This window comes from Lycium barbarum, chromosome 6, assembly GCF_019175385.1.
Source record: "Lycium barbarum isolate Lr01 chromosome 6, ASM1917538v2, whole genome shotgun sequence".
NCBI lineage: Eukaryota > Viridiplantae > Streptophyta > Magnoliopsida > Solanales > Solanaceae > Lycium > Lycium barbarum.
The window spans coordinates 101,446,105-101,461,743 of record NC_083342.1 but is presented as its reverse complement, the minus strand read 5'-3'; the positions used below and the strand labels follow the sequence as shown (position 1 = coordinate 101,461,743).

Here is a 15,639-nt window from a genome sequence, read left to right as displayed (position 1 = left end):
ATAATTTAAAGTGTTGAGCCCGCGCGTAGCACGGGCATAGACCATCTAGTTTTGGACAGAAGAGCTGGTAAAAGATAAAACTTCTAGAAAACCGTAATTAACAAGTCAGTTGAGGAAGAACAGTCTTTCAGAAAAATAGCGAAAAAAAGAGTATGATGCAAAATTGCAAATAACAAATAAAGTTGTCATGAGAATACGAAACAATTTTGTCAATTTCATCTTCTTAATAACATGATTCGTAATTAAGTCCCCAGGTCATTTACAAAGTTCGTCTGTTAGGAGAGCTCATTAGGTTTTTAACCACATAAGCTCATATCTTATCGCTTACTTAACCCCCCGTTTGGATGGTTGTTTCCCGTGGTTCATTAATATATGGCTTTCTATGAAATCATATTTGTATTCATCGTTTTTAAAATTATGTGATATGATGTTGTAAAACCGTTGTAATTACGTGATTATATAACTATTAAAAAGTTCAATTTTTGTAATCACGGATTTGATGGTTTTTGCGTGGTTACGTATTTCATTTTTTCATTATATCCCACCCTCCACCACTCACCCCCACCCCACCACCCACCCCCACCCCCATGCTACCGCCCACCCACTTCCCCTCACCACCACCCAACCCACCCCACAACCACTCACTCCCACCCTACCACGTAGTACCCCACCCTCATCCCATAACCACCCCCTTCACACCACCCCCACCCACTACCCAACCCCACCCCATAACCACTCACCCCCACTCTACCACTTACTACGCAACCCAACCCACAACCACCCTACCACTTACTACCCACGCTCATCCCACAACCACCCACACCACCCACCCCTCCACCACCCCCAACACCCACGCAATGACCACCCCCACACACCACCTACTTATATTTAAAGTTCCTATTTTATCTTTTACCTGAGTTTTATTGATATATATAAACTAGTTTCTAATTAAGAGTTATTGATATTTTAGTAACCTTACAAGTTATTATACCGTACAATCAAACCAAACAATACAAATGTTATTAAACCACAACAAACGATACAGTCTATCCGAAAATTGTGTTCATTGATACAGTACAATACTGTCACGACCCAACCCCGTGGGCCGCGACTGGCACCCTAGCTGGGTACCCGTACATACCTACCTGACCGAATTTCGTATCGTACAGTTTTTTTTTTTTTTTTTCAAACGGATATTACAGAAGTAGGCCGATACAGATACGGCACGCGCGCAAACATATATATATATATATATACCTGAACATGCAGACTTTTACATATAAGCCGATAAGGCTAACATACAGACGAAACCCGTAACCCACACATCTATCTACAGGCCTCTACAGACATACAAAATCATATGACGGGACAGGGCCCCGCCGTACCCAGAATATCCATACATACAGAGTATACAGAAGACAGAAGATATATACCAAAAGTATACGCTCCGGATCAAAGGAGCTCTTCAAACAGCAGAATTAGAACCCTACGCTGGCGGCGTATCACCTGGTGCGTCTGTACCTGCGGGCATGTAGCGCATCCCCCGAAGAACGGGGGTCAGTACGGAAAATGTACCGAGTATGTAAAGCAGAAACATAACAGATACAATCATAGTCCGAACCGGAGTCACAGAAACATAACGGACAGAACCATAAATCAGACGGACGGACAGAGTCATGATCCAGACAGACATACAGAATCGTGGTCCATACAGATAAACAGAATTATGGTTCGGACAAACAGACGAAATCATAATCCGGACAGACGAGCAGAATCAGTATCCATACAGACGTACAGAATCGGAACCCATACGGACGTACCAAATCAGAATCCATACGGACATACAGAGTCAGAATCCATACGGACATACAGACATAGTCGTAGTTCAGACGGACAGACAGAAGTATACCTGACAGAATTATGCATGCAGAGTAGTGCAGAGTCATACTGAATCATACAGAATCATACAGAGGCATGTGCTTATATACATACTGATGGCACATGCATACAGACATATAAATACCGGCCCTGTCTGGGGGCGCGGTAAACAGAACCCGGCCCTCTTAGTACGGGACGCGGTGGACAGACAGAATCAGATCAGATCAGATGCCATCCTGGCCGCCATCCCCATACACAGATCAATATATCAAAATCATACAGATATAACAGATCCCGGCCCGTACGCCGAGGGACACGGTGAACAATGCAGATAAATATGCACGATAACAGAACCTGGCCCGGGACGCAGTGAAGGAATGCATTGAGACAGCCACGAACAGATCCATGAGTAACCACATACATACAGACTCACATACAAACTCAATCAGACTGAAGGGTGCCAAACGGCAAGTCAAAATCAGAGTATACGGATAGTATGCATAGTACGCGCCGATATCCTACTTGGGAAGGCACGACAGATTATTATCAGAATCAGATTCTCAGATGTTCAGAAATCATTTTGTAAGAATTTCATAAAAATAGTAGTATCATGATCAAAATAATAGTTCAGATGGTTTCTGAGAAAACCGGACAAAACGGAAGTATTTAAAGTATTACAGAAGATATCGGGCCTTGCGGGCCCGCCTCGGACCAACTCGAGGAAACATATGTAAATTATCGCTAATAGACCTTATGAGGTCATCCATAATCGTTTGGAAGTGTTCCGACTCCGTTTAGGGAAGTTTTGTCCAAAAATTCACTTTAAAGGCAATTTGTAAAAAAAATAGCTTCAATTGAATTGAAGGAATTGGAGCGGTTTTCCGTCTCGAATTCCGGGGAACGGAGTCGTAATTAAGGCTCGCGGTCGAGCCTATCACATCCAGAACATGCCTAGGAACAAAGGGAAATGCTTCACATACCTCGATAGCGCCTTACGCTCGCTTGGCGTCGACTTCAATTTCGTCCAAAATCTAGAAATGGTCAAGTTTACCATTTGTTAGTTTCAAACTTTTCAATAATCCAACTTAACACATACTTGCCTACCGAAATTTCGGCAGCATTTCCTCTGTATATAAGACCTCCCCGAGACTTAGCTCGGCTCAATTCATCAACACAACAACCCAGAATGACATCAAAACAACAATAGGCATTAAAACATACACTATGGCATCACTAGCCATCTTTCGACATAACGAAACATCTTTCGTTTCAAACTTACATTTCCAAACCAAAATTATCATTTTCATATTCATCATCCAACAAAACCATTACAACATACGTCGAAGGCATATCATACCATTTTAACACAATATACATAAGATATGGAAACATTCAAACTCTCCATTAAGCCACTACTTTTCCAATTTTTCCTAACCTTCAACATACAAGTTCATTATACATTTCCATCTTCCAAATTCATCAACAATAATCATAATTTGCCTCTTGATACATTCATTTCCATTTTTACATAAATCATAACAAAGTTGCATACTTTCCTACAACAACTTGATAACCATTTTTCCAAGACAATAAAGATTGTTATCTTTCCATTCACTTCACCATAACATACTTAACATACAAACAAGATCAAATTCATACTCCATCAACACCTAACAATACCACACGGCCACCTCCTACATTCTTCAATTTTCACTAATTCATTCCACTTCCATTTCTAATACAATTTCCACCATACTACAACTAAATTACAACATGAATTCAAATCATCCAAGACATGTAATACATGTACATGTATTCGGCCAACAAGCATACTTTTCAACACACAAAATTTCCATGTTTTTCATTCATTCACACATACTACAACATACATATACCTTCCATAACATATCAAAAGCATAAAATCCTTACCTTTCTTCAAGTTCTTCACTTGGCACTAAACTTGTCCTCTTGCCAAACTAATTGTACCAAGTTGTAGAGGACTTTGCACTTAGTAGTATTCCCACAAGAATTGAATTTTAAACTCAAGGATTAGGCTCCAAAATTTTTCTTTCTTTTCTTTCTTTTTCTCCTCTCAAACCCGAAATGGTCTTGTTCTCTTTTTCTTGATTTTTCTTGCTTTCTTGAACCTTCTATGGATATGTATAACCATATATAATATTACCTAATTAAATCATGGACTTGGGCCCTTTTTTTTTACATAGCATGGCTGGTTGGGCCTTCCCTTTTGGGCCTTGTTTTATTGTTTTTTTTTTTAAGTCCAACTTGTTAGCTACATATTGCAATCCATAAGGCAAATTTCCAAAATTCCAATTTTTGCCCTTGGCCACCTTTCGTAATTCCACACCATTGTATTCATTACCTACACATTCATGCCAAGTAAGGTCCAATTGTGGCCTTATTCATTGCAAGTCAATTTACCTTGAATTTTCGAATAAGCAAAAATGTCGGATGTAACAAATACAATACAACACCATATTGTAAATTAATGAACCACGGGAAACAACCATCCAAACAAAGTGTTAAGAGTTAATTCCCTATATGGTCACCCAAGTTTGGAGAATTGCCTCCAATTATCACTTTTGTTTCTTTTAGAACAACAAAGTCACTCATATATCACTATTTCCCTCAAAATATACTAAATACTTCAAAAGACTCCTTCCCTCCTAGTTGGTATGCCATGTCATCAATGCTCATCTTTCTAATAATAAACCTATTTAACTCATTAAATTCATTTAACCAAATTAATGTCTTATACTTGATCAAATATAACCAGATTAAAAAGCGACAAAGGAACAAACTAGCACGTAATCAAAATAAATTTGAATTAAAAGATGAAGTTTAAATAAAGTTTTAAAAAATAAAATATGCAAAATTTAAATTTGAGTTACTTTAGGACTTTAGTTTAATATATTAAATTAAAATTTGAGCAGCAAATTCGCCAGAAGCTTACAAAATTCCAGAAAGAAAAAATATCATGTTTCCTAGTAATGGCTTACTTTAATGAGCTCGGATGTATTAAACTAAGTATAAAATTTGAGCAGCAAATTCGCCAGAAGCTTACAAAATTCCAGAAAGAAAAAATATCATGTTTCCTAGTAATGGCTTACTTTAATGAGCTCGGATGTATTAAACTAAGTATATTCCTAAGGTATTCAATATATTAAAAAGTAACTCAAATTCATTTTTTTTTTTAATTTTAACTTTAATTTTGAAACTTTATCTACATATTTAAAAACTTCATCTTTTAATTCAAATTTATTTTTATTACATGCTAGTTCGCTCCTTTGTTGCTTTTTAATCGGGTCATATTTGATCGGGTATAAGACGGAGTTTGGTTAAATGGATTTAATGAGTTAAATAGATTTATTATTAAAAATATGAGCTTTAATAACATGACATGCCAATTAAAAGAAAAAAAATATTGAAAGTGTTTAGTATATTTTGAGAAAAATAATAATGATATTTCTAAACAATTCTCCAAAGTTGGATGACCATTCAGAAAATTAACTCCTTACTTAATGACGTGCAAAAGACTATAAAAAAGATATCTGAACCCTCGTCATAAAGGTATAAAACTATGAAATCCATTGAATCTTGAACTACAGGTTTTTCCGTATCTTCCCAAAAGTTGCCGCAATCTAACTTAAGTATTGCTAATCCAACGCCATCATCCTATATTCCCGTGAACTCTCTTGCAGCTTCCAAAAAGGAGTTTTCAGAGTTTCCCATCAATAAATCTTTTTCTGTTATAAAACTATATGATTGGAAATAAACAAGAGAAGCAAACTAATAACTTTATAGAAATGAGGGAGAAATTGTATTTCACTTCTTGTTGATATCTTTTCACAAATTGAGAACTTAACCATCTATTTATAGAGATGGTAAATCTCTTGATGAAGTCATCAATGACAACACCAAGAGTTAAAATCAAACTTGTGTTGCTTCATTTTCTTCATTTCATACATGCCACCAAATGTACATGTACCTTGCTTCATTTTCTTCATTTCATACATGCCACCAAATGTACATGTACCTACTCTTATTTAGGACATGTGAAAAACCTAGACTATATGGACATTCATATATATATATATATATATATATATATATATATATATTTTATAACACTCCCCCTTGGATGTCCATTGATAGATAATATGCCTCGTTAAAACCTTACTAGAAAAAACCCAGTGGGAAAAATTCTAGTGAAGGAAAAAGAGTACATATTTCTAATAATATACATTTGGTTGCCTCATTAAAAACCTTACAAGAAAAATCCAGTGGGACAAAACCTTGTATGGAAAAAAGAGTACAACATGTATTAACTCTCCCTGATGAGAACTTCAGTCCAAATATTTGAGTCTTCGCATTCCAATCTTGTGCACCATCTTCTCGAAAGTTGCAGTTGGTAGAGACTTGGTGAACAAATTAGCCATATTATCACTTGAACGAATCTGTTGCACGTTGATATCACCATTCTTTTGGAGCTCGTGTGTGAAGAACAACTTTGGTGAAATGTGCTTTGTCCTATCTCCTTTTATGAATCCTCCTTTTAATTGGCAATGCATGCTGCATTATCTTCATATAAGATTGTGGGTATTTTATCACATTTCAAACCACACTTTTATCGAATGAGATGTATCATTGACCTCAGCTACACAACTTCACGACTCGCTTCATGAATAGCTATTATCTCAGCATGATTTGATGAGGTAGCCACAATAGACTGCTTTGTAGATCGCCAAGGTATGGCAGCGCCCCCACAAATAAATACATAGCCTGTTTGAGATCTAGCTTTGTGTGGGTCAGATAAATACCCTGCATCGGCATAACCAACAAGATCGGGACTGCAATTGCTAGAATAAAATAAGCCCAAATCGATAGTCCCCTTTAAATACCTCAATATGTGTTTAATTCTGTTCCAGTGTCTCCTTGTAGGAGCACAACTATGTCTCGCTAACACATTAACTGAAAATGCTATGTCGGGCCTTGTGGTATTGGCAAGATACATTAGTGCACCAATTGCACTAAGATATGGTACTTCTGGACCAAGAATTTCCTCATTCTTTTCTTGAGGTCGGAACTGATCTTTATTCGCATCAAGTGATCGAACAACCATCGGAGTATTTAATGGATGTGCTTCATCCATATAAAATCATTTCAACACTTTCTCTGTATAGGCAGATTGATGGACAAAAATGCCATTTGTCAAATGTTAAATTTGCAAACCAAGGCATAATTTTGTCTTTCCAAGATCTTTCATCTCAAATTCCTTCTTTAATTAATCAATTGCCTTTTTGAGCTCTGCAGGAGTTCCAATAAGGTTTATGTCGTCAACATATACAACAAGTACAACAAACTCCGATATTACTTTCTTTATAAAAACACATGGGCAAATTGCATCATTTGTATAGTCTTCCTTTAACAAATATTCACTAAGGCGGTTATACCACATGCGCCCAGATTGCTTTAAACCATTAATAGATGACGTGCCTCATTAAAACCTTATTAGGAAAAAACCCCGTGGGAAAAAGTCCTAATGAAGGAAAAAAAGTACACATATCTAATAATACGCTTTGAGAGCTGCCTCATTAAAAACCTTGCCAGGAAAACCCAAATGAGACAAAACCTTGGTCAAGGGAAAAAGAGTACAGTGCGTATTTGCTCCCCCTGATTAAAGCATCACATAATTCTTGACGATGATGTAACAAATCTTGTATACCAACTTATCATATCTTGAGATTGACAGAGCTTTTATCAGATCTGTCAAATGATCATTTGACGAACTGGTTGATGATCTGCATCTTCCTTTCTCAGATAGAGTTGCATCATCGCCGTATAATACTGTTGCAATTATGACAAGTACATCATGACTTGCTTCATAATCTCTTGTTGTCTTTCTATGATTTGACTGTCATGACAATAATCCTTCATGGAAATAGATAAAACATCTGGATTGAATTCTTATGTCGATCAGATGAATGCCCTGTATGTCCAAAAACACTTGACAGTATTGGTTAGGACAAATACATTCATGTCAGGGCTTTCATTTGCAATGTGCAGTTGATCTATTTCAATAACTCCATGTTGGAGTAAATTATATCATGCCTGTATCAACTCCACAAATATATGGTACTTCAGGACCATTTCAATTTTCTCATTTCAGCAGATATAATCAAGTGCTTTTGGAAACTCTTCAAGAGCTCCAATAATATACAAGTCATCAACTTGCATAATAATATGAAAGGTTCTGATTATCATATAGAGACAAGGGTAAACATGATCTTATTGGTACCCTTCGTCAATAAATATTCATTAAGGCGATTTCAGTACATCAGCCTTGATTCATTTAATCCATTTAAGGATTTATAAACAAGTTTCCCAAGAATTTGTATATGCTTCAGGCATTTTGAATCCTTCAGAAATTTTCATATAAATTTTGTCAAGTAATTCATATAGGATGTGAAAACATCTATTTCTATTTAAATGATATGACATCTTCTGGTGTCTGGACAGCAGGTCAAATAAGCTTTATGCTTACCAAGATGCGTCATTTCACTTGATAATAATTTCTAAGTCAGCATGCTTTAATAGACGTAGAATTTAGATCCTCACAATCTTTTACAATATTGCGCTATATTGTATCAAAATATTGTCGACAAGATATCATGTTGTATCGGTTCGCAATTCGACATAACTTACTGAGATCTCATCACTTCATTATTTTCAGGTACCTGAACCTCGCATAAGGTTTCATGAAGTCTTATGTCGTCGGCTCTTCAAGAGCACTTTGCCTCCTTATTATGATCATTTGCTCCTCCTTTTTTTTCAACGATTATTATATTTGGAACCGATTGGTCTACCATGCTCCATGCATGTTGTAGACTCTGTCCTTCAGGGACATTAGGAGCATTTTGCAGATGAAATATGAAATAGTTGGGTCAGCAAATGCTTCTAGCATTTGACTTGAATTATCTGAGGATCATACTGATGATAATTCACAACATATTTCTTAGCTGCTTATTCTCTCCCCCTTATTTTAGTGACATATGTCCCCATTTTCTTTGGGAAAATCCATCTGTGTGCATGATGGTATATCATGTACCGCACATCAAATGCTAAAAGATGGAAATATCTAGTTCCTGACCCTGAACCAAATATGAGGGGAGAATTTATCATAATTTATTGATCTGAAGCACACAAGTGCTGTTGTATGCAATATATCATATCTCAGACCAACATCTGAAACTCTGTTCTCATAAGCAATGGTTTGGCTGTATTATGGAGGCATCTAATGCCAAACCAACTTAGATATAAACGAGCATTATCAAGATATTGTTTTGATTACATATTCTGAAAATTGTGCTTCCAACTCAATCATTTTGAGCAAGCAACTTCGTAAATGTCAAACTGCCAGTTGACAATAAACATACATGAGACCGTCTCATAGATGCATCTATTTAAGACATTACATTACAGGTGAAGGGGCCCACATTCACCTTTATATTTTTCAGAATTTTGGGGATTCAGTCCCAACATTAGCTGGTGTAATCAACTTATCATGAGAACAAGCAACACAAACAAATTCTTAAAGAATCTTCTAGTTCTTCAATATGTTTTTATTACTCAATTAGCACATCAGATTTAAATCAGGACGATCAAAATGGTCTTGTCAATTGATAAAATTATCTGTACCCGTAAACTTCAAGTTTACTATGACGAGTGCTATTTCTTTTAATAAACTTCTGGTTTACTATTGCATGAAATTTTATATCAATAAACTTCTGGTTTATCGTGGTATGTGATCTCATCATGCTCGAGTAACATTGCACTTGTGTATTTCTTACCCATAGTAACTTGAAGATATTTAATATTCCGATCATTTGTAGTCTCAATATGATAACCATTTTATTGTTAGTAAACTTCAGGTCTACTACAGTGTTCCGATCGTACCAATTATGATCTACGATGAATGGTGTTATCATATATAACATCTTCAAGAGACTTCAATTTATTTATCATAATCAGATATTATTTGGACATTGCTAGTGTCATGATACTTGTAAATAAATAATTATCTCTTCTGGAGATGGATCATGATATTTTCACAATCAAATGCACGTTTATATTTATAGCTTTACTACATATTATCACATTCACTTCAGGGAATGGATCTATATTTATAGCTTATATCAAAAGTTCTCATTCTTCAAAAATGGAACACAATCATCTGAACGTGCAGGCCTTAAGCATATCAAATTGTGATAGCTTAAAATTTCTTTTAAGATATTGCTACTTCAGGAGCAAATCGAGATATGCATATAATGTAGAGATTTTTCTCTAACATATTTTCAATATAAATCACAATATGGAGGCCAATATATGAATCATCACTTCCAGTGATCATGATCCATAAATATAAATAAATTTAGTGATACTTTAGACTTGTGAAGTATGAATGTCACTTCTGGGATCATTCTAAAAACAAGTACCAAATTAAACATAACATGTAACATTAGAAGTGAATTAAAAATATTAAACCAACAATAATAAGCAAAAAGGCTCAAATCACTTTACCTGTGATGGAAACTGTTTTTATTATAAGATACAAGTATAACTTACTAGATACCCAAACCTCATGAAGAATTGCAAACAATACTTGATTACATACACCGTCGTGAACCGTTTCCCGAATGATTTATAATTGCAACCCCTTAAATAACAAAAACTTCTGCATAAGTATATTATTTTAGATGGATAGGACAATACCTTGATTTTCAGTAAGGCATGGATGACACAAAGACGGTAGTACCGATATGGGCTGAACTCAAATAAAAGATTAGAGACTCGTGCTGATAACGTGTTATAAAACTATATGATTGGAAATAAACAAGAGAAGCAAACTAATAACTTTATAGAAATGAGGGAGAGATTGTATTTCACTTCTTGTTGATATCTTTTCACAAATTGAGAACTTAACCATCTATTTATAGAGATGGTAAATCTCTTGATGAAGTCATCAATGACAACACCAAGAGTTAAAATCAAACTTGTGTTGCTTCATTTTCTTCATTTCATACATGCCACCAAATGTACATGTACCTTGCTTCATTTTCTTCATTTCATACATGCCACCAAATGTACATGTACCTACTCTTATTTAGGACATGTGGAAAACCTAGACTATATGGACATTCATATATATATTTTATAACATTTTCCATTTAATCCTATTTTTTCCAAAGGATCTCTATTATTTTAATAAAGTACTGCTCCACTCACTTCATGTATCTTTAGTTAAACATATCGTGTCGAAACCCTTCAGGTGAAGTAGTGAACAAATTGACGTGCAAGTTCGTAGTAGTTTTCTAAGTCATGTTTTTCCTTAATAAAAATAGTTCAGTCTTCTTTTCTTTGTTGCGAAACTGACGTATCAACTTCTTCTAACTTTATTGCCAAAAAAAAAAAAAAAAAAAACTTTTAACTTTTGCGTAGACTAGATATTTTGTTTTTTTTTTGCTTTTCCCAATAGACTCCCTCCTTGACACCAAATGGTGAAACCTGGCAGGTTCTAAGAAATTATTCCAGATAAATAAAGAATTGTTCATACGTACACATCTAATTGACGCAGCAAGAATCAAGTAGCCATACGGTTGAGTCACCACAAAAGTGATAAATTAATTTGTACTACCGACCTCTGTCTCAAATTTACGTGGCAGTTTCCTTTGTCTATTAAAAAGGTCATATTTTAATATTTAAAAATAATTTAATTTTAAAATTTTATAAATGAGATGGTTTATGCCATTAAAATTTCTAAAATTTGTTTTCAAGCACAAGATTCAAAAGTATTTGTTTCTTTCTTAAATTTTATATCCAGTCAAATAGTGTTATATAAATTGAAATGGAGGGGATAGTGTTTTAAAAGGGTTAATAAACCGACAAATGTCATTGACTTTAATATGTAAAAAATAATTTGCTAAAATGACTCATCCTTAATACTTCTTATTAACTCGTTGAATGATTGTTGTTTGATTATTGGAGATGTGGAGCCTAATTTTGTTTGACTGGCTATGTTGATGGATTGGTAACTTGGTATGATAGAAATTCTCTTTGACGCCTTGCTCTTTATTTTTTCTTTCTTTTCCGTGTATATCTTCGTTCCATCATATTCTTTAACTATTTGTTACTTAAATTATAGTAATTGTTTGCTTTCTTGTTGTAATCCTTTTCTCTTCATTCGTAAGTTATTTGAAAAAAATAAATAAATTGAGATATATACTTCGTACGAAATTGTTTCTATTTCTCTAATTTCCTTTGTAATAAAAAAAAGTTCGGGACCGGATCCTTCCGTTTCATTCTGCAAGTTCAACCCGAATAAAGGACCGAACTAGGATGAACTGTAAATTTCTTTTAGTTATAAGATAATTTATCTTGTTACAAGTTAAAGAGCAGCCTAAAAATAAACGAGTTTATTTTTCTACTATTACATTCCCAACCCCATATTAGATTAGATGATTTTTATAATTGAAATTTTGTACGGTTTATTTCTAACTAGTGAATTTTGTCCGCGCTTCGCGCAGTCATGAAACCTCTTTAAATTAAAAAATAATATTATTTTAATGCTTGAATGAATATTAAAATAATTAAAGTGGGATATGATTTTTGAAAAGCTAAAAATATTTTTAATTTTTTCAAAAATATAAATATACACGTTGATAAGTTCAACCCAAAGACATTTCCCTCGCAACATCTTTATTTTTCTAAAACTAACCAAAAGTCTTGTCATGGAAATATTAATTATATTGCTTTACAATGGCACAAAAAAAAATTCTAAAGAATCTAAGAAAAATATTATTACTGAGAAAACGAAAAAAGTTAAACATAAAGAGACCTTAACCATTCTGATTTTGAAACAAAAAAATATTGAACATCTTATATTCACGGTCACGTTAAATAAAGAAAAAAAAACACATAACAACATCAAAATCAAAATTTTGGACCATATATTAACATGCAACTCACTTCTTTTCACCACCTAGAGCAGTCCAATCACATTTTCATGAGCTTCTCGTTAGTTTAAGATATGAAGGAAATACAACCAATTAAGTAGTGGAATAGCAGGAAATTTTATTAATTCCTATACTGTAAAATTCTTATTGTGCTCATATTTTATAACTCTTCGTTGCTCTTACAACTCTTTATTTTCCTTCCTTCATTACAACGTAACATATAATAAATGTTATTAATTCCTATACTGTAACTTTTGATTATGCTCATATGTTACAACTCTTCATTGCTCTTACAACTCTTTATTCTCTTCCTTCATTATAGCAGTAAAGAATTATCAATTATAAAAAAGAGGAAAAACCAAACAATGAGGGAAAAGGGTTTAAAAGAATCAAAAAAGAAGATAAATAGAATTTAGTTAATAAAGAAAAGATAAAATCTGAACTGCCAAAATTGAAAAACCATATATATATGCATAGACGAAAATAAAATTTCATATACTAATAAGGAAAACTTTCATATGTAAACAATTAAACATAAAACAAATGCAAATAGATAAAATATCATTTGCCTCTTTTTAGTTTTACAATGACATATATAGCTCTTGAGGAACAATATTCTCAATTTAGGAGAAGTTAACATTTATTCTATAGATAAAAAAACAACATCGCAGAATACTATGAAAAGAGAATTTAAGGGAGTACATAAATTGATGTTAAAATTCTAAATTTAAACTAATATTTTCAGAGATAACTTTACTTAGTCTAATTCACTGTGTGGCGAGGCAAAGCATTATGAAGATCTAAAAGCTTAATCCTTTTATATGTTGCAAAAAAGTTAGGACACTTATTTTTGGCTAAAGAACTCCTGTTATTCTTTTCTTTTGCTTTTTACTTCCGTTCTTCCGTTACCTTATATTTAAAAGTCCAAAGTGTATAATTACAATGAATTAAGATAAGTAAAAATATTTCTGAAAATATGCCTCAACATAGTTTTTTCTTAGAAGTATGTGTTTAAAACAAATGACATGATATGATCTAAAAAGCCTATTTCAGATTCAAGAGAGTGAATGCACCTTCTTTCGCAAAATGAAGAAAATCAAATTTCACATTATTCATAAACAGAGCACATATTTCCAGTAAATCTCATTTGGGTTAAATAAAACAAAGTACCATCCAATTGCTTAATAGGGGACCTGCCAGGGTAGTTGAGCAATCATAAAATGATTTAAGCGCAAAACCTGAAAAGTTGGTGACATAGAAACAATAGACTGCCTTGCCCTTGACACATTTGCTTGTGCCATAATCAAATCAATATCTCGAGTTTAACTTCCGTTCTCTTCTTCATCAACCTCGTGTTAGCCTCCATAGTAAAACATAATTGGGCAGCATATAAAAATGATCCAATAAAAAATATGAAAGGTTGTAGTAGTAAATGAGGCATTTAATTGAAGCATACAAATATTGGCTCTTTAGTTTTTTTACCGTAAGGAATAGGAATATTAGCATTAATTGAGACATTTATTTTTACAATATATAAAATAATAGAGAAAAAGGCAAAAAAAGGAAAAAATAGATAAATGCCAATGGAGGTCATAGAGAGGTGCCACATAGGATTGTCTATGCCTAGCTTTATATTATATATAGATTTAATATAATGCATGGCTTTAATGTGTTAAACAATACATTCTCACTAATAAAGTGGGCCATTTGAATTGGATTATAGTGTATAACTATAATATGCCCACTGAAAACCAATAAAGATTGTGCTTCGGTGTGAAAAATTAAAAATGGGGTCGGAATGCCCCTTTGTTAAGCTATTAAAAGAATATTCTAAGGTCAAGTGACTATTCTACCCTTAGTGGTCGTTTGGTTTAAGGTATAACATGGGTTATACCGGTACTAATTTTTATACCACGTTTGGTATAAGGTATAGATTTATCCCGGGATTATTTTATACCTTGTACCAAACGTGGTATAAAAATTAGTGCTGGAATAACTCAACTTATACCTTCTTAACCCACTTATACTGGTATTATTTTATACCATCTTTCAGATGGTATAAAATAATACCAACAGATGGTATAAATTAGTCCCGGGATTGTAATCCCGGGACTATTTTGACCTCAAACCAAACGACCACTTAGTGAATAATTTCGTTTTCTTAGTCCTATTTATGGTTGTTTAATACTTTCTTGGTCTCAATTTATATGGTATTCTTTTTTTAGTAATCAGTCAAAAAAAGAATGACATCTTTCTATATTAAATTCTAGTCACAAAAATTTCTTTAACTTATTTTAGATCACAAGATTCAAAAGCTTTTTTTATTTCTCAAACTCCGTGCTCTATCAAACACCTTTATATAAATTGGAAAGGAGGGAGTAATATATACCGATAATAATATTTGTTTTCCATCTTAACCTTTATCTAATTCATGCCTCATAGTCTAGTTAGTTGCTTGTGTATTTAACTATGAAATATAAACAGACATACGTGTTTGGAGGTGAGAAAAAAGGACGAGCTGGTAATATTTTTTAGTTCATTTAATCAACGATTATGGATAGTAAAATATCTTTTATCATATACAGTAATTTGTTTACGTGGCCATTAGCAAGCATATCTTCACATTTGAGACAAAAATAACAACTATCAGGTTCTGTTTTACAATCCTAATATTTTTACTCTCTCGCTCAAAATTTATGTAATATTTTTTGCCTTTTGAGATTTAAACTAT

General features: G+C 33.6%; 1 long non-coding RNA gene across 1 annotated transcript; it reads right to left on the bottom strand.

Moving 5' to 3' along the window:
- Window positions 1–1,235: 1,235 nt before the first annotated feature.
- LOC132599877 (uncharacterized) lies at window positions 1,236–4,359 on the bottom strand. Its single transcript, XR_009567056.1, has 3 exons — window positions 3,808–4,359; window positions 2,859–2,909; window positions 1,236–1,521 (listed from the first exon to the last, which is right to left on the bottom strand). It is a non-coding gene; the product is annotated as an uncharacterized LOC132599877 (long non-coding RNA).
- Window positions 4,360–15,639: the final 11,280 nt, after the last annotated feature.